The sequence below is a fragment of the Cavia porcellus genome, unplaced genomic scaffold, assembly GCF_034190915.1.
Source record: "Cavia porcellus strain 051 isolate PalLab524CR breed Dunkin Hartley unplaced genomic scaffold, mCavPor4.1 scaffold_20, whole genome shotgun sequence".
NCBI lineage: Eukaryota > Metazoa > Chordata > Mammalia > Rodentia > Caviidae > Cavia > Cavia porcellus.
In genome coordinates, this window is record NW_026947503.1 from 10,434,648 (window position 1) to 10,460,477 (window position 25,830).

Genomic DNA, 25,830 nt, shown 5'->3' on the forward strand with positions numbered 1-25,830 from the left:
CAGAGATTAAGGACTTAATATAAGAGCCTGAAAACTTATGAAGTAGACTATAAGTTGCCCCCATGTCTACAAGTACAGGTAGTATCTCACCTAAGACCTCCAGTGAGACTCAAGGCTTTGAGAAAGATACCTTAATGGGGGCATTACAGCAAGTCTGAGTAGATCAGTCAGTGATGAATCTGGCAGAGATGGAATCTCCTGTGAGGGCAAGGAGTTAGGGGATGGCTTATCCACTCTCTGGTGGCTTTCTTCCAGTGGCCCTTGAGATTGCAATAGAGGCAAGCCCCAAAGGAATACCAGGATTGGGGCATTCTCTTTCCCAGTGTCCTTCTTTGTTGTACTTGAAGCATGGTTCAGGAGGGGCTCAGGCAACTCCACCTTGTTTCGGTTTTTCGGCCTTAGGAGCCCAAAGTGCCACTGCTAAGAGATCAGATTGATACTTAGCAAATTTCTTTTTTTTTGTGCCCCTTTCTTCTCTTTTTGAGTTTTTGATCTGTTGTTGAAAACATGGAAAGCTATATTAAGAAGGTCTCCTTGTGGGGTTTGAGGGACATGTTCAGCCTTTTTAACTTTGCACAAATATCAGGAACAGACTGAGAAATAAAAAAGAGTTAACAACAATTATCCCTTCATGAGAGTCTGTGTTTACATTAGGAAACTTAATTAAGTTGTCTCTAAGCTGATTCAGGAACACATCCAGATTTTTATTAGCCTCATGGACTTGTTCTAAAAAGTTTGTTATAGTTAGTATGTTTGTGAGCAATTTTATTAAGGCCCTCAATTAGACACTCAGTCATTTTCTGTATTTTAAAAGAACCTTATCCATTTTGGTAGTTCCACTTAGGATCTTGTTCTGGCACTGTAGTGGGCCCAGGGTCATTTGCAGCAGTATTTGCCCTATGTCTGTGATCAGCTTTTTCTCAAGCTGCTTGCCACAGGTGAGATTGCTCTTGTGAGCTGAGAGTGGAGTTCAGAATCACATAAATATATTTGAAATGTAAATCACAACAATTAGTTATAAATTTAAATTCTCTAATATAATTCTGTGGGTCAACAGAGAAGCAACCTAGTTTATGGCTAATCTGAGATAGGTCAGAAAGGGAGAAAGGTACATGTATACTAGCTAGTCTCTCAGGCCAGTCTGTCCCCAAAGTGGGAATAAGATAAAGGCTGAGAAGTCTATGGAGTGCATGGCCACTGAGGGCCAACTGTCCAGCAGATATGTGTCAAATTACCCAATGATTGGCTACAAAACAGCTGCTCATCACCATGTGACAAGAAAACACAGGTTGATGGCGGGTCACCATATGACCTGACAGTGAGTGAGCACAAGATGGCATCTGGTCATCATATGACTTGCAGCAGGATGGCAGCTGCTGATCACATGAGGGGGCACAAGGGCGCAGCCATTGACCCTGAGACTTGTCACAAGATGACAGCACCCTGTCATATGGCAGAGGGCTGCAAAATGACAGTGCCCCATCATGCCGTAGAGGGCTGCAAGATGGTGACTGTCCTCCACGTGAGCTGCTGACAACCATGTGGCCTGCCAGAAGCCTGGAATGCCTGAGACCGCATGTGATGAGCTAATGGAGAAAATAGTGATGCAGGGGAAGAGGACAAAGAACCAATCTAATGGAACAGACAGCTCGGATGGGGGGGGGAGTTGAGAAGTTGGAGACCAGGGAGAGATGCTAAGGGAAGGATTAGAGGCCTCTGTGGGTGAGGGAGGAGGAAAGGACAGCACAGGGTTATAGAAACCTTTGGCTAAGAAGGCTGCGGAGTTTGATCTTGGGATTAGAAAGGAGGGCGAATAATAATAGGGGTACAGCATCTAAGGAGTCTTGAGAGGAGGGACAGTCTTGAGAATACTTTCTGTTACAGTAGAGTTAGCTAAAAATATTTGAGCTGCTGTACATGATTTAATGAGAGAAGAGCATATCCTTAGGGAAGGAAAGGCCTGTACATACAGAGTTTTTGCTAACTTGTTGCCAGTGTAACAAAAGTGATATAAATTTTTGAGAATTACAGAGGTCAAATGTCCCTTCTTTAGGCCATAGGCTGCCATTAAGCTCATGGGTCAGCCATGCCTCCTGGCAGTAAAAGATTGTTTAATTGTTATAGTTTCCTTTAGGCCAAGGATACCACGGTTACAAACCAGGCACCCCACAGGTGTGCTTTTTGGGGGACAGGAAATAGTTTTCCCCATGACCAAATTAAAAAGTGAGGTAAAAGAACAATTTTGCCTCAAGTGTAAGAGCTCTGGCTCTCCCCCAAGGACATGTAAATTGGTCCAGATCACACTTAACAAAAGAGATAATCACCTATTTTGGAAGCATGATTTAAAAGGCTCCAATCTGAATCCATTAATCATCACCAAAAAGCACTGGTTGGAATCCCAGAGGACTAGAGTAATGGCTCTGCCTCAGACCATCCAAGGAACATGAGAACTGCTATCTTAGTCAAGGGATGGAATGGGTAATCTGGTGTGAGCCCTACCCATGGTAACAGAATACCCCAGACATAAAATGGCTCATCTGTGGTAAATGAGATATGCGTGTCGTTTGTAGGCTGGTGGCAATAAGTTGAGCAGCTCTCGTGTGTTGACAAATGAGGAATTAATCTAAGATACTGTACAGTCTGTGAATTAGCAGCAGGACTCAAACTGGGAGGATCCCAGGAGTCATTTACTCTGCCTTCCCAGTCAAGGAACAAAATGATAGGGTTTTCAGCATGATGAAAGAGAAAAATATATGAATTAACAGTAGCCTTTATTCCAAGGACATGGAGAAGAGTCCAACGACCATAGACAATCTGGGCCCCTTCTGGTTGGAACGTGGATCATGGGATACACATATAACCTCAGACAGGGCTGCACTTAGGGTGGGCATTGCTGACATGCAAGCAGCTGATTGGGACCTTTATTTTTGCACCATTGGGAAAGGAAAAAGGATGTTGTCATAGGGGAAGGAGGAAGTGACCTCAAGGTAAACATCCATTGGTTCTGCCTCCCACTGCTGTAATATGGTATAACTTATTTTAGAGCAAAATCTTTTCAATGAGAAGATGCTACTTGTTTGGCTCAGTCCCTGTTTCTCTGGCATTGTGCCACAGTATTTTCTGTGGGGCTTAGTTGTAGAAGATGACCTGGGCACCTCTTCTTGGAATGCAGAACAATTGTTGCAACATTAATTAAATTAAGTCTTATTTCCATATACTGATATGTAGAGAGCAGGCTATGCTATTTTCTTTTTCCTTCAATTGGCTTTAAGTAATAGAAATAAAGTTAGCTAAGGTACTGATAATATAATCCTTGAAGTCAGCCTGACAGTTTCCTGTTTCCTCACTTTGTGCTCCCTGTAAATTGAGCACAGTGGAATGGCAGAGGCACTCAGCTCCAGGAATGTCAGCTGAGGAGGAGTCTCAAAGAAAGTAGCCATAACTCCTCAAGGCACAAATTTTACATATCAGGAACTAAAGCAACAACCTCCTAAAACTACTCAAGTGCTGCCCTAATTGAGTTATGCAGACTGATGCTTCTGCATATCATTCTCTCTGAGTATTGTAAAGATGCTTTTCTCCCACCTGGCTAGACTGCTCAAGATACTCACATAGTTCTCATCATCCTCAATGTCATGCATCCTTGAATGACTCCTTCTGTTATAACTTGAGTCTCGGTATAAAATCTAAGGAGGCAAGAGACCGAAAATTTAGTGGCAAAGGCTTTATTTTCAGGCCTGGCGACCAGTCTCCGGGAGCCAATTTGGAGACTGTCCCCTAGAAGCTGAAGGGAGGACTTTAAAAAGGGGCTGGAAGAAAGGGCGGGGGGAGAGAAACAAAGAAACCTGCAGAGCCATCAAACTTGTTGACCCGAGTCTGGAAACTGTATTGTTGTCTACTTAGCTCTGACAGTCTAGGGAGTTTCTGGTGTTTTTAAAAATTATTTCCATCCTGCAGACTGACATTATCTCAGAGTGGCACGTCTGCAGCAATATTTGGAGAAGAAAGTGGACAGTTAATTATCTCAGGACAGCTTGTCTTCGCTAGTGAGTGCGAAGGGGTCACAAGTTATGAGACGCTGGAACTTAAGTTTTATGAAGACCTGATATCTAACTCATTTGATATATACAGAACAAAAGGAAAGCACCGATTGGGGTTTGGGCCATAGTATTACCTGGTAATTTGTTTAAGCTAAGCAGTTCTTAAAATTGGGGCAGGCTCATTTTACAACAGATCATCACCGGGTCAGGGGGAGGTCACCAGAAACCCAAATTCTTTATGGCCTAGATAGATAGGTGAGGGGAGAGGGAGGCAATAAGGCGCCATACAGAACAGAAAACGGCGGTAATGTGTCAAGGTCAGGGTAAAGGGTTAAACTCACACGCAAATCTCTCTGCACACAAGCAGGTTACTTTAAACAAATGTAAATTAATTGCCATTCTAGTTTTTCTTAGCTCTTTAGCGGAGAATAGAGGCTCCTAGCAGTGATTAACAACCCTTGTTAGCTTGTTTTAGCACAGCTTCTGTAGTTTGTAGAGAGCAACAATGGTTAACATATCAATTAGGTGAGATTCTTGTAATTCTTTACAGAGGAGAGTGTTGCTCAACAGATCAATTAGGTCCCTTAACATATCAGTTAGGGAAAAAGGATAAAACAAACACATTTAGTAAGCCCCTATACAGGTTTGCTATAATACACATATAACAAAACTATTTTCTTAGGGTACAACATTCCCCACTGATTTTAGTCAGTGTGTCAAATCATTGACTCCTTAGCATCTGTTTATAACCTTGTATGTGTCTTTAAAATTATAAGCTTTTAAGAACTTTGACATAGTTTATCAACTTGTTTATAACACAAGGCCCAGTAGGAGGATTAACAAAGGTCTTGTAGCTGTCATTAAAGCTGTTAACCAAAAGGAGAAAGAAAACCAACATTTAAATTTACTCTGTTTTATCATACAAGTAACAATTTTTAAGTCAGACAGAGGCCTCTTAGGGGTCTCTACAAAAGAGGAGAACACAAAATTATCAGTTATATTAGACAATCTTAAGCTTTAAAGTGTCCTTGGAAGAAATGACAGTTTATTTATCCGCAGGCTAATGGTCTTTTGAAGCTGGGACCTGTCTGCAGTGGGAACATTGAATTTAGGCAGGCTTTCAGCTACTTTGACAGTCCATTGCAGCTCAAGTGATTTATGGTGAGGTCGCTTGTCTAGGTGCCTAGGCTCTTTAGCTCGCAGTGGGCAGCAGCGAAATAACCAGTGGATGGAAGTCAGAGCTGGCTGAAAAGTCTGGGGGAGACTTAATAAGATCTTGATTAGTTAAATCAGCTAATTTTTAGAAACCTTTAATGATAAGAGGAAGACCTCTTATATAAAACCTCAAAAGAGGAAATATCTGCAACATAGGGGATGCATCATGCACACAAAGGGGCAGAAGGAAAAGAGACTTACCCAGTTTTCGCCAGTTTTTAAGGCCATTCGTAATTATAGTCTTTAAAATCTAACTTATCTTTTACCTCTCCTGAACTCTGAGGCTGGTAAGCCCAATCGAGTTTTTAATTGATCTGCAAAGCTTAGGTTAATTTGAGTTATTAGGCTATAAAAGCCAGGCCATTGTCGGACCCCATGGATAAAAAGGGAGACCAAATCAGGGAAACTGCTATCAGAGCTGACTCAGACTAAGTAGAAAACGCTTTTACTCATCTAATGAAAGTATCAACCATTATAATATTTATATCCTTGAAGTTTTAGGCTTTTTATTTTTGTAAAATCTATTTTTTAGTGTTTTTAGGCATAGTCTCACGATAACCAGTGGTTTCTATTTGTTGCAGTACTTTTAGATTTACCAATTGGCACTGAGGGCATCTGAAGCTCACAGACTGGGCTAGCTTGATATTAGCCCCCGGGAATCTCTCGGAAGTTGAGCTGCCAGATGCTGGTCTTTTTAAGTGTAAATGGGCTCTGACAAAGAAAATAGGTGGGATCAGCAGTAATGTCAAGCTTATCTCAATCCCCACTGATTTTAGGGCTTTTTGGCTATCTTTTGGAAGGTGGCATTTGTCAAATTATTTTTTTCTATAACAAGATCATCTTCTGCCCAATGGCTTATACAGCAGATAGTAGCCATTTTTTTTTGGCATCTAGATGGCAGCCAACAAGTCCAAATTTGGGGAGCAATTTAATCTTTTGACTCCAGAAGACAATAAACCCCATTTTTGATAAAGACAACTTGAGGCCTCAGTGTGGGCAATGGGTTTAGCCCACTATGCTGATGTCTCTGGCTCTAAGATTTGTTCCCATAGAACCTGAGATTTTGTGTAACGGCAGCTCTCAAGACCCGCTTACCTTGATAGACGTAGCTGCTTCCATCAGAGAAGTAGGATGGAACTCTAGATAATGGCTTATCCACTAGATAAGGTCGAAGTCCCGTGAGGTGATCAATGACCTCAGTACAATTGTGGTGAGGCAACGAGGGGTCATCCTCAGGCAGCAAAGTAGCCAGAGTTTGAAGCCGCTGTTTCCAGAAATAGTGCCTGATAATGTATGGCTCAGGAATTAGACATCCGCAGTCTGATGGGGCCTTGATGAGAGTCTCCAGGGAACAGGAAGAAACAAGAGTTTGTGTCTAAAAGTCAATTTTTAAGCTTCCTTTATGAGGGGGCCACTGAGGAAATCACCACAGACAGGGTGGTCATCTGGTTGTTACAGAATCAAGTGTCTTGGAAAGGTAGACAACAGACCTCTGTCAGGGTCCCAAACTCTGGATCAGTCCTGTGGCTCCTAGAAATTTTGCACTTGTCTTTTAGTCACAGGGACTGGAATCTGTTAGATGGCTCACAACAACCAGTGCAGTCTTTCTTTGTGTAGACTGGTTTTGACAAGGTCGGGGGGACTCGCATCAGAGCAGTTACTTTCTCGGCTGGCCCCTCTGATGTGATTGCTACTCTTTGAGAGGCCTGATCTGCCAAATTGTTTCCTCAGGTGAATAGCAGCAATCTGCCGACAGCCAGACTGTTGCCAGCAAATCTAGGATCTGTGGAGCCACCCCCCCCCTTTTTTTTAAATCTTTGCCCTGGCCGAGGTTAAGAGACCTCGCTCTTAATAGATGGCTCCATGTACATGTATAGTAGCAAAAGCATATCTACTATCTGTATAGATGTTTACCCTCTTTTTTGTGGCTAGTTTTAGTACCTCAGTCAAAGCAATGAGCTCCACCTTTTGGACAGAGATGCCAGGCTCTAACCGCTTAACCCAGAGTACCTCCTTTTGGTGGTCACTGCTGCCCCGGCCACTCATCTGCCTCTGCCGTTTTGGATGAAGCTGTTTCCATCTGTGAAATTTCTCAGGTCGTTGTCAGGCATAAGGGTGGCTGGGTTTAAAACTGAAGAAGTCTTGAAAACTATCTATTCTGGGTCTAGGAGCAGGGCCTAATAGTGTGAGATTTTAGCACTCACATTTTCAGGAGGGGTTTTGATAAGAGTCTCTAAACTGTGGGAGGTCACTACAGAAATCTTCTGTCCAAAAGTGAGGTTTTTTGTTTTTTGTTTTTTGTTTTTTTTTTTTTTTTTGGCCTCTTTTAAGTAGCATTGCCACAGCGGCCAGAATTTTAGGCATGGAGGCCACCCTCTTGTTACTGGATTGAGCCTTTTGGAAGGATAGGCTATAGGCCTCTTTCAAGAGCCAATGTCCTGGGTTAGGACTCCTTTGGCAATGCCCCTGAGTTTATCTATGAACAAGGTGAATGGCTTGGTAACATCAGGGAGTCCCAGGGCTGGGGCCTCTGTCAAGGCCCACTTGAGCTGCCGCAAGGTCCAGTTTACATTTATCAGTCCAGTTTAGTGAGTTTTTTTCCTTAAGAGAGCCCTACAGGGGGTGAGCTGTTTTAGTAAAATTTAGAATCTACAGCCTGGAGTATCCGACAGCTCCCAGAAATTCGCGCACCTGTCTCTTAGTTTCTGGGAATGGGATCTGCAATATAGCCTGGACGCTTTTTTTAGACAAAATCTTCCTTTTTTTTTTTTTTTGCAATTTGTAGTCCAGATGAGTCACAGCCTGACAGCACAATTGTGCCCTTTTAGTCGAGACTTTATAGCCTAATTGCCCCAAAGTCCTTAACAGTTTCTCAGTTGTCTCTTGACAAGCTTACAAGCTTCTGTGGGGGTCGAGGCTATTAACAAGTCATCTATGTGTTGGAGGAGCACTATCTCAGGGTGTTTTTTTTTTTAAATTTTAAAAGATCTCTTGTTAATGTCTCATCAAAAAGAGTGGGAGAGTTTTTGTAACCCTGAGGTAAATGTGTCCGGGTCAGCTGTTTTTTTACCCCCGTATCTGGGTCAGTCCATTCAAAGGCAAAAAGGAGTTGACTCACCAGAGTAAGTGGCAAAGTGAAGAAATCATCTTTCAGGTTCAGAACAGAGTACCAGGTGTTCTCAGGATTTGGCACTGTTGGGTATAGACTCAGAACTCATGTATTAACTCTCCGAGATCCTGTACAGAGCGATAGTTATTTGTCCCTGGCTTCAGTGACTAGAAGCAAGGGCATGTTCCAGGGAGAGACACAAGGAATGAGAATATCATTGTCTCTTAGCCTCTGCATGTGGACTTTAAATCCCTTTCCGGGCCTGCAGGCTTATCGGGCATTGTCACAAGCAGAAGGGGCATGCTTGGGGTAAGAGCTCCATCAGAAGGGGGACTTGGCTGACTGCTAGCCCTGGAGGATTGTCTTCTGCCCAGACTTCTGGAATCTCCTGATTCCATTTGCCCAACAGTTTTAACTCTAAGTCAGTTGTGAGGACTCAGGTACGCTGGACAAATTTTCCAGTAGACGGTAATTTTTTTAGTTTTAAAAGACTTTTTGTGCTATCTCTATCAACTCGCTGAGGGGCATTTTTTTTTTTAAATTCTCAAACCTTTGTAATCTTTTTTCTAACATGTGGGGCCGACTGAGTTGCAAAGAGACCAACTGGCGATACTAGGGAAACCTCCTTACCTCTGGATGTCCAATCAGCTTGGGACAAAAGGACAACATGGTTTTGGCATTCCATATCAGAGAGCAGGCTTTATCTGGATGGCACACCACCTTTTGTCCCAGGGTGCCACCTGGCAGGCCATCATTTTACTGAAATTACATACTTAACAAAAAGAAGCTTTTTTATAGGTAACAAAATTGTGCCATATAATCTCCCAGAGGTCCACAGCACATGTGAAAATTTATATCTTATCTTTATTATCATCTATAATCTCATATTAATGGAAACACTTTGCAGCAAAGGTTTAGAATCTTATAAATAAATCTATCAAAACTGATCCAATATTGTCAAACTTTGAACACATTTACTTTTTGTCAAACCTGTTGTCTTCAGTACTATAAACCAAGACAAAATTTATATCATCTTGAGGTTTTTATAACTTATACTATACCTCTAAGTTTTATCTTTTTTTTACATTTTGGCACAGCAGACATTTTACTTGAAGACAAACCACTTTTTTTGTCCCTCCTTTTTATTATCACCAGTCAATTATCTTTTTTTTTTTCGCTTCTCAGACAACATTAAAACTCTCAACAAAACCCTTGAAGTTACCTTCTAGTAGTCTAAAACATATTTAATTAATTTTATGTCTTTTTACCACATTAAAATGCTGGGTTTTTTTTAAAGCTATAACCTTTTAACTGGCTCAATTACAGTATGACCTGGTTTTTACTTGGTAAAGTTGATATGATTCTTAAAAACCATAAATATACACATATATGTGCACATATATTTACTTTTTAACCAGAAAGAAAAATACTCCTTTTAAAAGGCATGCCAAGGTTGCAAGCAATCAGTTGAAGACTTACATATTAAACAAGGCGCCACAACATTAAAGACACAAACAAAGGGTGCTTTTTGCACAGTTTGGTGAGCTAAAGGAAATAATTTTTCTTATTATGAAGCTTGAATCTAATAAGCCATATGGATCCTGCAACAGAAATGGGCAACAAGCCCCTAAGTTAGTAACAAATCCAAACAGGCAAACAATTTTAAAGAACAAAAACACTGTACATCAATATCTAAATCCCTTTGTCCATTCTGGGCTCGTAGAAGGGGTTCCTAGGAGAGAATGTTCTGTTAGATTTAGGGTAACCAAAAGGAGAACAATTAGAACAAATGGACAAACAAACAGACATACAAGATGAGACAAGCTGCAGCAAAAATGGCCTTTGCCCAAAAATTAGTCAAATTTTGGGATCTGGAGGAATTAACAAATTAACCAACAGAGTGGTTCCTCACCCGGTGCAGAGTCACAAATGGCAAAAAACCAATTGACTCTGTCCTCAGGAGGTTTCACTTCCCAAATTAAGGGCGTCCCCTTCCAAACGGAGCTGTTCCCCACCCGGGGCAGAGTCACAAATGGACAGAATTTGTCCTACAAACCAACTGACTATGTCCTCGGGTGGTTCCCGCTCCCAAATTGAGGGCGTCCCCTCAAAATTACAAATGGACTGCGGCCCAAACAAATCCTCCAGAGCACTTACTTTCAAATGTTCAGAAATGAGTCTGGGGTCTTGCTTCCATCCCGGACGAGCCCCCAAATGTTATAACTTGAGTCCCGGTATAAAATCCAAGGAGGCAAGAGACCGAAAATTTAGTGGCAAAGGCTTTATTTTCAGGCCTGGCGACCAGTCTCCGGGAGCCAATTTGGAGACTGTCCCCTAGAAGCTGAAGGGAGGACTTTAAAAAGGGGCTGGAGGAAAGGGCGGGGGGAGAGAAACAAAGAAACCTGCAGAGCCATCAAACTTGTTGACCCGAGTCTGGAAACTGTATTGTTGTCTACTTAGCTCTGACAGTCTAGGGAGTTTCTGGTGTTTTTAAAAATTATTTCCATCCTGCAGACTGACATTATCTCAGAGTGGCACGTCTGCAGCAATATTTGGAGAAGAAAGTGGACAGTTAATTATCTCAGGACAGCTTGTCTTCGCTAGTGAGTGCGAAGGGGTCACAAGTTATGAGACGCTGGAACTTAAGTTTTATGAAGACCTGATATCTAACTCATTTGATATATACAGAACAAAAGGAAAGCACCGATTGGGGTTTGGGCCATAGTATTACCTGGTAATTTGTTTAAGCTAAGCAGTTCTTAAAATTGGGGCAGGCTCATTTTACAACAGATCATCACCGGGTCAGGGGGAGGTCACCAGAAACCCAAATTCTTTATGGCCTAGATAGATAGGTGAGGGGAGAGGGAGGCAATAAGGCGCCATACAGAACAGAAAACGGCGGTAATGTGTCAAGGTCAGGGTAAAGGGTTAAACTCACACGCAAATCTCTCTGCACACAAGCAGGTTACTTTAAACAAATGTAAATTAATTGCCATTCTAGTTTTTCTTAGCTCTTTAGCGGAGAATAGAGGCTCCTAGCAGTGATTAACAACCCTTGTTAGCTTGTTTTAGCACAGCTTCTGTAGTTTGTAGAGAGCAACAATGGTTAACATATCAATTAGGTGAGATTCTTGTAATTCTTTACAGAGGAGAGTGTTGCTCAACAGATCAATTAGGTCCCTTAACATATCAGTTAGGGAAAAAGGATAAAACAAACACATTTAGTAAGCCCCTATACAGGTTTGCTATAATACACATATAACAAAACTATTTTCTTAGGGTACAACACTTCTTTCATAAGATAATAAATTCTAGGAGAGGTTTTAGGTTGGGGCCTTTGTCCATATATCCTCACTTGGCTGACACTTAGGATCTCTTGGCTGCTATAACTTTGTATACCTTAGTGTTCTTACTCTTGCCATGGGTTACATTGAAAGTGATAGATTAGAATTAACTTTCAGGGATTCCAATAATTTTTCAATAGAATTACAAATACAAATTTCTGGATTGTGAAGAGGACTAAAAAAAATTAAATACTTGGATTACAATATACAGCATTTGGATTACAAAATGAATATTGGGAATACAATACTTAGTGAATGTCAGTCATGGAATAACAGGATAAACAGCTGTTTGTGACAATTAGCTCATTTTTGCGTATTGTGGTACCATCAAGTGCATCAAGTGTAGCCTAGAAAATGACAAATAGGCATGGAGTATGGCTCATCACAGCTTATTAAGTAAGAACAATTCATGACAAGATGAACACCAGTGAGTCTGTAGTCTCTGAGCTTTTGCCTGACCAGCTATTCACCGAGGCTCCCACAAGACTCTGCATTGCTTAGTCCAGTGGTTCCAGGGGTTCCACAGTAATTAGTGGTTCTCTAATATATATATATATATATATATATATATATATATATAAGCTCCTAATATTTCAGCTACTGGAACTAGTATCCACAGATTTGATCAAAAGATGCAGAATGAGGGACTGAGTGATGACAGATGCTTTTTAATAGGGCTGATCACAATGCTCTACCCTTTCTTCACTATACTGGAGCACTGTACAAATTTGACAAATCAGATGAAAATGTATGTCATTAACTGATTACTACACTGAGATTACAGTTAAAATGACAGTCCCAGGTATTCATTTGGTTAAAAATCTAGAGATACAATCTTCTGAGTTGGTTCCTTGACAATTCATAAAATCAGACAAGAAAACATAAGGTATAACAGGTTCCTGTCACTTTGGCCTTAGCTATTCCATTAGCTAAATATTTTCTTCAGTCATGTGAATGCTGTCACATTCAATCTCAATCACCAACTTAATTGGCTTGAAAGAGACCTACGGTATTAGTAAAGAATGTTAGTGGGTATGTCTGTGTGGATGGTGGAAGTATGATCTTGCAGACCATATTTGACCCCTGTTGTTTTCTCTTATGTGTGTAGCTCCTGTGTGCTGCTTCTTGGAAGCCATGAAGTAAGCACTGCACACATCCACCCTAGTGTTTTTACTCTGGAGCCAGCCATGAACTGCAACTTCCAAAATCATGAGCTGAATATACATCTCCTTTTCAACGTGCAGTATCTGGTATTTGTGCTGGCAAGGGAAAATATATGTCTATATTGAACAATATAGAAGCTGTGAGTGTTTTAAAGTAGTTAATGAACAAAAGTTTTATTTTGGCAAATAGAACAATGTCTTTTGAATGGAGCAGAAACATTAATTCTATTTTAGAGGTTTCATCAGTCAGACAAGACTATCAAGGTCTCATCGAAGGCAAAAAGTTATTGGAAAAATATAGTACTCTAAATGAGAAGAGTTAAAATTGGTGTGAATGACTAAATCAAAATGGTCTAAAAAGAAAAACAAAACTGTCCACTATAGGAAACATTTTTGAGCTTGATCTGAGTGCAGTATAGCATTCCTTCTGTCTTCTATGGACAGTGAATGGCTAAAGAAGACAATGTGCTAACTAAAAGGACATAAATCCCCTGTACTCACTATTCCTCAAACACTATTCCTCAGATGGTTCAGAATTTCTCTGATAAATTCAGTCTTGTGAGACAAGAACTAGGTGAGCCGAGATCAGATCTGGGTTTTCCAGATTTCATACTGTGATCATAGAGAAGATATTCACTCAAGCATATAAAGAGATCCTTGCTACACCATATAAAATATCCCTATTAAATATTTACATATTCCACTTTCTGAAACAAGGGCCATAGAGAATGTTCCATCCATAATGAACCACAATATATAATTATTCTCACTGACACTATACTGTTATGGTCACATAACATCCAAAAATTAAACGTGTTATTTTGTAGTGTGGAATTGCATTAACAAATAGCTTCTCTATCAAAGACTAGATTTTTGCCACTAAAATTGACATGTGACTGAGCTCTGCCCAATATAATATGAGAAAAGATGAGTCACTTTCTGATCTGTGCCTTAAAAATGTTCCATATGTACTGCTCCATGTTATTTTCTCTGTTTTGAATATTTATTTCCCCCAAAGGAAGCTCAGAAGCCATCTGTGAAGATGGTAAGCCCCACATAAAGACTGTGGTGAGGACAACTTGTTGCTTATATACTTGAATTTCCCACAATTGTAATTCACATAAAAAGATACATGTTGTGTTTGAGCCATCCGCCAGTAGGAGATAGATTTGTCACAGGACTTAGGTCCCCAGTGGAATGGTTTGACATCTGAGTACTATTCTACCACAGCTTGCTTTCTTTGTGATGAGGTCTCACTCACCCCACCACCACCACCAGCAGACAAAGAAGGTAATTCGATGAAAGCACTGAGAAAGGTTCATAGGGGTCATTATAGAAAGATTAAAATGGCCTAACAGATGACCAGGTATCCTTTTCCTTTACTCTAATAAAGAAGAGTTGTTAAACTCTGCAATTATCATTAAAGGCAGCTCTCTAACCCAAGGAAGTTGATAAAAATCATCAGAGTTCCATTCATGACTATTTGGCTTTGTGCTCCCCAGTGACTTTCTAGAACGACCAATTAGCTCTGTGGGAAATGTAGCTGCAGATAAAGATGTGAGGATGTCAAGAGCATTTGAGGGAGACCCTTCATTTTCTTAATGCTAACTGTCTTCTTTTGTTCCCAGCAATATCATATAACACATTCACCCTCAAAGAGGGGGTGATTTCACTGGCCACAGGCACAGGATATAATCATCCTGTTGGAAGATGCCCTTTCTTCTGTCATTTCCTTGCTATTCCCTGAGTTCTTCTCCACCTCATTCAGTTTTTAATTTGCTTGTTATACAATTCTCACTTCACCTCATATGAAAAAAAAATTAAAGCCTGTCTGAGTGACAGAACATTTCTGTATACTAGGAATCTTGAAATGGGTGTAATTCACTCCTTTTTCAAAATCCCTGCTGCTTTGTGACTGCTAATCACAAATTCTCTAACCTAGTGAAAGATGCCCTATTTGCTATGATCCCTCCACCTGAGTTGTGAACATGCATGGATCTCGTTTTTGAAATTTTCAACATTTCCCCCAAGAACTTTACCTTAGGCCACCTGTCACAAATCTCAAGCACTTCAAAGGCTGTCGACAACTCATGAGGGTTTTTTGCTTGATGAAACACAATGCCTACCTCAAAGCATGGGCTATGAGGACTCTCTTTCCCTTGTTCTGTACTGGTATTGCAGTGTAAGATTGATTTTAGAATCACAGGACTTTGGAGCTTATAAAACATATCTTACAACTCTCTTGGGCTCCAGAGGTTAAATGACTTGCTTGAGGCCAACAGATTAAGTACTGGCAAATCAGATACATTATCCAAATGTTCCAGGTCCTCTCTTCTTTCTATGTTGTGCTGTGAAGTTTAATATTATGAAATTTTACACACAGTAAAGTAAAGTCAAAAATCAGTTCTTTAGATGCATTACCCTCTTCTCAAGACTAATTAGGTGTTCCCCAGGTAATTTAGGTGTCGTGATAGCATGTACCTCACTTGAGGTATTTGATTAACATAGCTGTCTTGAAGTTGGCTTCCAACTAAAAGCCTGAAAAGCCATCTGATACTGGACATATCAGTGTGTTATCAGAAGTATACCATCTTCTCAGCACAAAACCCAAGAGGATTCAAGTTCAAATCTTATAGACATAAAATGCTTAACAGTGCAAATATATACAGCTCTTAGAATTTCTAAAATCAAAGTATCAATAACACCAAGTGTTGATGAGACTATGAAGCCACAGAAACTCAAATTAGTTCTATTGGAAATCCAAATGACACAGACAATTTGGAAGACAGTTAATCAGGTAACATAGGATGCAGCAGTTATGTTCCTAGGTATTTATCCAAAGGAGCAAAAAATTTTGTCCACACAAAAATCTGTACTAAAACTCACTAGATTCATTCAAATTTGAAAGACAACTGTCAACAGGTGAGTGCATAAACAAGTCATAATACCTTTGTACAATGGAATATTTTTCAGTGAGAAAAAGAAAAGATAAAATATATAAAAGAACATTAAGTATACATCACTAAGCATAAGAAGCTAGTTCAAAATGGTACATATCATGTGATTCAAACTAAATGATATTCAGGAAAGGTAATATAATGCATATAGCTAAAAATCAGTAGCTGTTAAGAAAAGATTTGGGAAGGGGTGAATGTATGGAACAGAGGGAATTTTAGGGTGATGAAATCATGTCATATGATGGATAACAACAGTAGATTCATGTAAAATTCATTTATCAAAACTCAGAACTGAACAACTGAAGCAGTGAGCATAATATCAACCACAGACTGAACATAACACATGGCAGTATTTGTCCATCAGTTATAAGAAAATGCCATCCAAATGTAAGATGTTAATAATGAGAGGCTGTCAGTTAGGATGAGGGGTTCTAGCAGAATTCTACTTTAAGTTTTCTATAAACACAAAAATGCCCTAAAATAGAAAAAAAATTTTAAATGTAAGCATTTTATATTGAACAATAAGAAATATATGACTGTGCTGATTTATTTTTTGCTAATCTTTAAAATGAAAATTTTCTTGTAATTCAATCCAAGTGACTCAGTATAATACCAAGCATCCAAAACAACTGACATGTATTGACCTAACAAATAGTATCTGAGCATAAATCACTGGCATTGTGAGTATTATAGACATGAGAGTACTATCACACAATTATGAGTGGTGCCTCAGTTAATGAACCTAATCCTTTACACAATTGTGGTTGCAAACTGAACTGGATGAGAATTGAATCAAATTTCCCTAAAAGGTCAACATATAATCTAACCATTGAGCTTGACTTAGTTCTTGTCCAATTTGTTTTGTGATCAGAATTGTGGAAAGAATATTAATTTGTGAATGGAGGTATCACTGTGCTAATATCTTACTTTACAGATACGATTCCATTATGCTTACATTACCTCATGAAAAACAGAAAGTCTATAAATAATTGAATATTTACTACATACTGTTACATATTTAAACTCAGTTTCAGAGAGACTAAGTAACTCACCCAGTTAAATTGATAAAAAGCTGGAAAAGTGAGATTTGAGCCTAAACCATTTAGCTTCAAAATATTTGTGATGACTGTATAATAGCAGCTAAAACTTAGGGTCCTAAAAGGTAATTTCGGTTCTTTCAGGAAAGCCAACCTTACAAGGTCTAAAACAACAAAATGAAAAGAACTAAATGAAAACTCTCAAAGAACTCACTACCAACTAACAGTAAATCTCATTTTGAATGTTAAGGACTACAAGACAGAGGTAAAAAAGAGATCTTCACAGGTCAAAGATGACTTCCCAGAGAAAACTTGAGCTAAAATATCCTAACAAGCAGGAGGAGCAGCAGCAGGGAATGAAAGGGCACTCATACTTGGAAAGTGGTCCACAACTGAGCTCACTTTGATCCAATCTAAGAAAGCATTCTATGCCAGTAATTCTGCTACTGGCTGGGGGGATTCTTAGTCTCAAAAAAGATGAACATTTAGTTATCACCACTGTCCCTTGGTATAAGACCCTCTAAATTAGTGAATCCCCACATATCACTAAGACATTATGAATCAGCTGAGAGTTCTTTTGTTCAATTTGAATAGAAATCATACAACCATAAAATATGGCTTTTTTGTTCTCTTAACAATCCAAACTTTACTACTCATGAGTGCAATTACTTGTGGGCTGTGGAGACTCTTCTAGGCACCAAAGATGATGGCTCCCCACAATAATTCATTGCTTTTTGGATGCCAGCCATCTTTAGTATCCCCAAATCTACTTAATGGCCAAATCTAGTATTAGTAGCCATTTGTGTTACACATTTCAGCATGCTCTGTTGAAGACAAAAAATATTAAAATACAGGCCAGAAACTTCCTCAGAAGTTAGGTGGCACTATTACAACACTAGGGGGAACAGTGTACAGTTTAACTGCTGGGAAGTTGCCTAAGTAGGGTCCCATGAGTAGGAGAGTGGCTTCTCATGGACCTGACTGAGGAGGACTGCAGAGGCGTATGAGGGCAGAGTTATCTGTGACCACTTCACAATTGAAGGCTGTTGCAGCCAAAGCAAACATCTCCCAGTCAACTGTGGAGCTTCTGATACAGTCACAGGCTTGTGTCAAAGGTTTTGGGTCCACTGCAAATTAAAGGCACCTTTCAAGGAACATCATGTATCGCTCCTTGTCTTAATTCTCCACACATGGTTTCTATACTGGCCACATCAAAACACCAAGAAATGTTCATATGTGCAAACTCTTACATTCCATTTCAAGCACAGAGCCTGAACCTCTGAAGATAGTATCCAATAAAATTGATTTTCAAAGATTTCCAGATAATTCTGGTACCTATTCCATCTTGGAAAGCTCTAGTGTAATCCGTTTATATTGTTCAAATACCATCTATCTCAGAAAGCATTCATGGAAGACAAAGATACAACACTTAATCAAGTAAAATCCTTACTCGGGTACTTAAAATAGAGTTTCAAAGTTATTCTAAGATATATTGAAATATATAAAAAACACAAACATTATTTAGAACCATAACTTATTTTTAAATTTACCTTAAATTAACAGATGAAGCTTTATGTATTGTGTACATCATGATGTTTTTAAGTATATATACAACATGGAATGGCTGAATATTGCTAATTGAAATATTCGTTACCTCACATAGGTTATGTTCCTGTGGTGGGAACTTAATGTCATGGTGATGGTAGGTAATGACAATATAGTATATTCTTGAAAAATGGTAAGGCAATGATTATTAACTATTCTTACTGCATATCTAAGTTCTAAAAAATGCTGTCATGATATTAGTTACTAAAATAAAGCAAATGACATTGCAACGTATCTATTACTTAACATTATATCCACCCCAGATGCACGCATACACACAGACACTGTTTTATTTCATTATTACATTTTATCTTATTTCATAAGAAAGATTCTGACATAAACCATGAAAATAGAGTGGGTATAAACTAAAAAATAAAGACTTTGTGAATCAAAAAGGAGACTATTGCTTTATTATTTTTGATTCATTTTTGTTTTGTTTTTGAAGCATCCATTTTATAACTGGACACCTAGGAGCTATACCCATTTTACAACGAGTGCTGAAAATCCAAGAGCATCTGAGTGATGTGTGTTCAGAATCAGGTCTAGGAGAGAAGAGAGGTTCTCCATTCTCCATTATTATCTTCTAACCCTTTAAAAGAAGATGACATGTTTTTTTTTTTTTTTCAACCAAGGTGAAAATTTAGGAATTTGGAAATTCTAAATATTAATTCACAAAACAAAAGCAATAAAAGTACCAATATAGATCAGTGTGAGTGAAATTAGGTATTTAATCAATCAGTTCATGGTAGAATAATGGGACAAATTGGAAATCATAGGAACCTATTTTTATCATCATAAAAAATCTGTTCCTACATATGCTGTTCTTGCTTAATAAACATGCTAGAATCTTCCCAAGACCTCCAGTGTGAGGTAACTATGTAAGCAAATAAGTTACTTCCTTATACAGGCTTTAGTTTATTTAGGATTTTTCCATTTATATACTTATATGTGAAAATTGAAGCATTTACTCTTTACAAACTTATTTGTAAATAGAATAAAACCCTCAGATTGTTACATGATTTATAGGGCCATGAGAACTGAGTTTGCTTTCTTCCTAATAATTGTCATGAACTTTCCACCTGTGCCTGCGTGACTGCATCTGTGTAGGACATAACACATTCTGAGTTCCTGAGTCATTTTTCAAAGTCAGTTATTCAAAATGCAGTGAACTTTAAAACATATTTTAATAGTATTCTTTTCCCTATCTCTGACCTACTTACTTACTAAAAACATCAATTACATTTTCTCCTTCTCTATTCAGGGTTTCCAAAAACTATATTCAGACCTTATTGTCTTCATCTTTTATGAATTACTGTCTTATGTTAATAACAAATAAAACAGTATATCAAAACAAATGAAATTATCTATTAATAGTAACTACTATCTCAATCAAGTATAAAATATTTTGTTCTGACGTGAAGATTAAAGTAAACATTATTCTGAAAAACATACATATTTTAGATATTTTCTGAAATACTTGAATTTTAAAATTCCATTATTTGGATATTTCAGGAAATCACTGTGTGAAAATAAATTCAAATCAACCTTGATCATTGAAACAAACAATTATGTGTAAATACTACAACCTAGTCACATCCTCTCCTAAACTTTGTCATTTATCCATTATGTAAACTTATACAATGTAAATGCTACGTAAATAATGTTTTAATATATTGTTTAGACAATAAATGATATATATTTAGTATGTATGCAAATTTTAGAAATATTTTTAGCCTGAAGATGGTAAAATATGTGATTGTTGACTGTTACATATCTTTAGAAGTCAAAAGCCCAAGAAATGTAACATCTCTTCAAATAACATTGCTTCCTATTTTTCCAAGTTATAAAAAATTCAAAACTAGTGCCAAAGTCACACTGATTACTTTGTTTTTTGGCAACACAAAGAAAAATGTTAAGCCCTTCAATTCTAGTGATTCAGAGACAGATAAATATGTGCAATTGATTAATGCCATTATCTGAAATATAATTTTGCATAACAACACTATCATCAGTTTTGGTGACCCAGTTCTAATCTGTGCTGCCTGGGAGCATGTGACTCTAATGTGCACTGGTACGTCAGATATACAGAATTCACTCAAGGAAAGCTGGAACAGCACTGAGCAACATAGTGATGTAAGTTATGTTTATGAACATAACTTCTCATCAAAAGCTGTGTAAAATATATAATAAAAGTGAGTCACATCCCTATAGCTCAAGTTATGGATTTTACTGATTTATGTTTTATCTAATTTGTAAGAAGTTTTCTCCTCTTATTAAATTTACTCTGTAATATTTAACATTGTGATTTGTAATTGTATTACTTAAGGTTGAATAATAGGCCTATTATCTTTTATTTTCTTCTCCACCAACTATAATGTAGCTTTTAACTGTTCTTAATATGTCAAAGTGTTTAGCCCTTCAATGTCTGAGTCATTCATGCTAAAAAAATGATAAATTTTATTTTTAAAATACTGTTATTGAAAACTGAAATCAGTAGTTGGTTTTACTATTATATTTTTACAAAACTATTATGAACCAGGCACTGAGTTTCATTTTCTTGGAATTACTTCATAAATTAAGAATTTAGACTATTAAAATTAAATTCTAATTTTTAAAGATCAATATATTATTATTCTTCTAGCTTTTAAGCTTTGTTTTATGTAAGATTTGGACTTAATAAAACGTTTTGTCTTTTTTAATACTTGTGGTTGCTAAGCTGAATTTCCCACATCCAATACTTTAAGACAAACTGATAGTAAAAACTAGCTCATTAAAAATGATTTGCAAAGATAATTACAGTAATGTTACAGAGAATTCTTGTTTATTATCAAGTACATGTTAATTGGAATGAAACATTCGAAAATCAATTTGTCAACTTACTGGGAAACAAAAATATCTCTCTCAGGCTGAAATTTCTGTTGTGGAATTTGTTCTAAAAATAATAAAACAAATACAAAAAGATGTATGTAGCTACAACAGTTTAATATGAGGCTTTGGGTCAAAATAAAAGGTTAGTAATAATTTTAAATTAGTGTTCACTATAGTTACAATTATTTCTGGGCAGAAAAAGTGGCATCAAATGAATATTTGACTTCTGTTAGTTTTTATTTTAGTGCATTTAAAATACTTTTATTTATCTAATTAAATTGTTATTCCTGTATTTCTTACTACAAATAGGAGCACTGGGGTTGTGAAATTGGGTCAAATTCCAACTCTTTTTTCATTACTTAAGGCCAAGAGAGTAAATTGTTTCATTTTAACTTCTTCATTTCTTTTTATTTTCCTTTTCCTTATTTTCTTATTTTGTTTGTTTTATTGGTACATATTAAATATGCACAATGGTAACATTTATCCTAGGTAATATGAACTTACATTTGATATACAGAATAATGAGTTTTAAATTCAATTCTTTCACAAAGACAGATTGTAACTCAAGTTGGTTGAAAGTCAACATTTTTTCCCACAAGAAATAATGGAAATATCTATAATGCATCCCAAAAACTTCAAAAGCACTCTTAACTTTTTCATAATAAAAAGTGTTGCATAATGTGCATAATTTACCAGAAATATCATTTATTTTCCTAGTACATTCACTAAATATTACAAAATGTGCCTAGTTTACCAGAAACAATAATTTCAATTGTAGCATCATTCAAGTTGACATGTTTGACTTGCAGGAAGGAAGCATGAAATAGAAGGTGGTTATTAATTGGTAATACTGTCCCCTTATGTGAGGGTATCAGGCATCTGGCTCTCTGGTGTGCTTTTTATCTTTGGAAGAGGAGGGTATATAGTTCACTAAGACCTGTTTTTGACTCACTAGGTCTCAACCTTTTTAAAACTAAAAACTGGTCTAAGGTTTTCTGTTTTTGCCTTCCCTTTAACACTGTTCTTTAGTGTGATATGACATTTGCATTAAGTAAGTGAATGCAACAATTTTTTTCTCTATATGGCTAGGTCTTCTCCTAGGATTTCTATTATTTCAGAAGTATTTATTTTCACTTATTACTGACACTTCCTCTCCTCTTCAGAACATTGCCATTCTGTTGCTCGGCCAAGAGTTGCTTAGGTGCCTCTGTAGGCAAATCCTTTGAGTGTTCCTCTACCAGATCCTTAGATTCACCACTGTCTACCTGCAAGCCTATGGACTCTGCCATCTTGACAGTGTCATCAACCACAGGGTCAATGGAAGGATCAGGCTCCTATACACAGCCTTCAAAGTCTCTCTCCTGTATAATTTCAGACCACACTTCCTTCAAGGAAGGTCTTAGTGTCCTTAGAAGCATATTGGCCCAAGATTTCTCAGTTAATCCCTCACATGAAAGGATGATTTAATGTTCCTTCCAAAACTCTTTGTTAGATCTGTATCTTCAGAAACGGTTCCTTCATGTGTAGGTTCTTGAAGTTACCTACAACCTGTTGAGTAATAGCCTGCACTAGAAGAGTTGTGTTATGTGAGAAGAGCTTGACTGAGAGCCATGGGGATTTTTAGCCAATTCTTTCAACTCTCATGGGTGAGCAGGAGCATTGTCCATAATGAGGAGAGCCTTGAGTGGTAAAACTTTGTCCTCTAGATAATTCTTAAAAGTAGGAGAGAAAGCCTCCCTGATCCACTGAAGAAAATGTCCTCTTGTTACTCAGGACTTTTCATTAGCTCTCCATATGACACTTGACCTATTCTTCATGATGTTATGTTTTCTGAACATGTTAGGTGTCTCAGAGTGTTAAACCAAGAGAGGCTTTATTGTGAGATCACCACTCACATTGTCATGTAGAAACAAGTTTAGCCTACAGATTCATAGGCTTGTGGCCTGGGATTTTCTTCTCTTCTTGGATGAGGTATAATCTCCAGAAAATTTTCTCCCAGAAAAGGCAGTTTCCTCACATTGGAAAAGTTGGTGAGAGCAAAGTCTTTTCTCTGTTATCATTTCAAAATGGTACAGTAATTTTCAGCAGCCCTTTTTCAGCACTGGTTTCTTCACCATACCCAACTGCACTGTGAACTCATGTTCTTTCTTTTAAAATTGTGAAACCACCCCTTACTGTCACAAAATATTTCACCATTATCATTCACTGTGGATCATACTATTTATGAGATCTGCATTTATAACCTTCAGCTTTTTCATAAATTATAGACTCTGATAGGCTATTACTAGCAATCTGCCTTTTACTTACACTGATAATTGCTTTCTACCTCATCTAACACCATTGAACATGCTTTACTAACTTGGGTAGCACCTTTAGCAACACTAGCTTCCTTATATAAATCTTTGTAAGAATGTTGACATTGTAGATTTTGACATTCTGGGCCTATTAGATCACTCACACAAACACCACTCTCATAATTCTTTAAAATTTTCTCCTTTTCCATTGTTATCATATTCTTTACCTGCCCTTCCTTCCTTAGCTTCTTCAGGGTTAATTAGATAACACTAATCCTAGAGATTTATATAAAGCACTGATGGAATCTTATCCACAAACCCATGCATTTGGGCTCGTATTAATGCTTACAGGCACTTAAACATGATTTTATGGCATCTGGAATCTTTGTTTATAGTCACACTATGGGTTGGCATTCAGATCGTAACTCAAGACTTTTGTTGTTACTTAACCTTAAAATTCCACTAGTAACCCATGTTGTACATATGTGAGGGCAGTCATAAAACAAAGGCATACTTTACCTTGATTATTCTTTTTATTTCTCTTCTCTCTTCAACTTTTCCACTGCTTATTTTTTTAAACAAGCTTTATATGCATTTTTTTCTTGTTGTTATATTTTCTGTTTCCTTCCTTATTTTACCCTTTCCATTCTCTTTCCCATTTGAACATTTTCCTACCATTTCCCAATTCCTATTATATATTTTGGTCCTTACTTATGCTTTTGATTTCTCACAACAAAGAAACAATGTGATATTTAAACTTGTGTGTCCACTATATTTCTCTTCAGAATATGGTCTCAAAGTGCATCCATTTGCCTATAAATTTATCACCTATCCTTCGTTATAGCAGAGTATAAAAAACCACATCTTCTTTATCCATTCATCAATTGATGGGCATTTAGGTTGTTTACAAGATTGAGTTATTACAAACTGTGCTGCTATAAACATTGGAGTGTGTATATCACTGTGATATGTTTTTAATTATTTTTGGAAAACACCAAGAGGGGGAATTGCTAGGTTAAATGGAACCACTACTCCTAGATTTTTGAGAAATATCCACACTGATTTCCACAGTTGTTGCACCAGTCTGTGCTCCCACCAATACTATACAACTGTTCTTTTACACACAGCCCCTCCAGAATGTGTTATTGGCTTATTTTCCGATAGATTCCAAGTCATTTTTACGGGTGAGGTGTTTTAAGTTCCCTCTCCAATTGACCAGCCATACGGAACATATCCTTATTTGTCAGTTGTATTTCTTTAAGAAATGTCTATTCATTTCAGATGTCCATTTTTAGATTGGGTCTTCAAATTTTGGAGGTCTGATTTTTTGGATTGATTTTTTTATACATTCTGGAAGTTAGCCCTTTGTCTAAGGAAGAGCTAGAAAATTTTTCTAATTTATGGGTTATCTCTTCAATCTATTTAGGATTTCTTTTGCTGTGCAAAGTTTTTTAGCAAAATGATATATCAGTTATTCTTTATATTGTTTCTTATGCAATTGATTTATTTTTCATAGTTTTCAGCTAAATCTATTCGATTCAAGAGTTCTACCTTTTCTATGCTCCAAGAGATTTAGGGTTTTTGCTTTACCATGTAGGTATTTTATCCATTCTGATTTTAATTTGGTCCATAATGGGGACTAGGTTTAATCATCACAATATGGAAACCCAGTTTTTGCAGCAACCTTTAATAAAAACATTATCTTTCATCCAAAGAAGGTGTTTGGCCCCTGTATCGAAAAAAAAAAAAAAAAAAAAAAAAAAAAAAAAAAAGGTGACTGAGTGTGTTTGGAGCTGCTTTTGTATTTTCTAATGTGTTCTATTGATTCTCAGGTCTGTTTCTATTGTTTGTTTTGTTTTTGAAAGCACAGTAAATTTGTAGTATAATTACAAGTCAGAAACTGGGATACCTCTGTCTTGCACTATTTTTTTTTTTCAAAATTGCTTCTGCTATTCGAGCTTTCATCTGGTTCCAAATGAATTGTACAATTGTTTTCTCTACTTCTGTGAGGTATGTTCTTGGTTATTTTTATTGGAATTATATCATATATATAGTAGTTAGTAAGTATGACCATTTTCACTGCAATGATTCCTCCTATACAAGAATAAAGGATATCATTCCATTTTGTGATAACCTCTTTGATTTTTTTTTTCAAAACTACAATACATTTTATATTTAGGTATTTCTTTTATTTTGAT